The sequence below is a fragment of the Aplysia californica genome, unplaced genomic scaffold, assembly GCF_000002075.1.
Source record: "Aplysia californica isolate F4 #8 unplaced genomic scaffold, AplCal3.0 scaffold00039, whole genome shotgun sequence".
In the NCBI taxonomy this organism is placed as follows: domain Eukaryota; kingdom Metazoa; phylum Mollusca; class Gastropoda; order Aplysiida; family Aplysiidae; genus Aplysia; species Aplysia californica.
Window position 1 is genome coordinate 675,296 of NW_004797309.1, and position 1,103 is coordinate 676,398.

Below are 1,103 nucleotides of genomic sequence, written 5' to 3' on the forward strand. Positions count from 1 at the left end.
AAAAAGAAGAGTAATGAAGCAAAACAGAAAGAAATACTTCACGAAAGAAAAATCAAAATAAACAGATTGCATGAGCATTAAATAGGGGCTATCAATTTGCGTTTACCCTGATTAAATGTCCATATTTTTTAAAGCATCCTTCCTGTTTCCTTTAATAATTTTCCTGTTGAGGTTCATGCAAATACATCGTCGAAATATACACCAAGGTCTTCCTCAACAAAAAAAATGAAAACAAAAATAAAGCCGAAATATTAGAATTGGGCTAGTTTACTTTTGGGGCATTCAGAATATAAATAAGGAAAAGAAAAAAGGAGACAAAAATGATAGGATAAGAAAACAGCTAGTTTAGCTGCGAAAAGAAACGGTGATAATCTCTAGGAATCCAGGAAAGACCCTCAGAGGCAGCAATGCTAGGCTTGCGGCTCAACCTGCACTTCACCTAACTGCACAAGGCAGGTGCAAATTATTCTCAGGGCTATCTGTCTGAGGCCCGTCAAAAGAAATAGAAAAGTCCCCCTATTCATGTTTATCTTTACAGAATGTCTAACGGGAAAGTGACAGCAAGCAGAAGGTTAAAAAAAGACGAGCGGATATTGGAGACGGAGTCAAACGTGTCAGAAATATGATTTTGAAGAGTAAACAATACAACACACGAGTTGGGGAAGTGGGAAAGACAGTGTTCTTGGTAGAAAGGGAGAAGAGAAACAAGAGGATGTTGGATCTAAGGAAGGATATTCGGGAAAAAAATGGAAAGACGGGCGCGTAAAGGTCTCAGGTTGAGGTGTAAAAATTCCATAGATTGTTTTCTGTGTATTTTCGGCAGCTGTGGTTTTTCTTAGGGATTTGTTCCATTCTGTGAGGGTGATGCAAGGTTATCAGGGAACAAAGGTGCAACATAGGTATCTAAACATGTTGTGGAAAGACAGGCATTCGAGACGATTGGAAGAAATATTTTCAACAATCATTTTTAACCTTCTGTAGGCTTGTTAGAAGTCGATAAACAGAGATAACCTACCCCCTCAAAAATTATTTTTAAAAACCCTACTCACATGCACAGTTCTACGCAGCCAAAAACATACATGCACGCACGCACGCAAACACAT

General features: G+C 38.4%; 1 protein-coding gene across 1 annotated transcript in view; it reads right to left on the reverse strand.

The window, feature by feature from the left end:
• Nucleotides 1-1,103, reverse strand: part of LOC101845673 (protein Wnt-4) — a 115,364-nt gene that overhangs the window by 83,988 nt on the left and 30,273 nt on the right. The gene's annotated exons all lie outside the window — the stretch shown is intronic.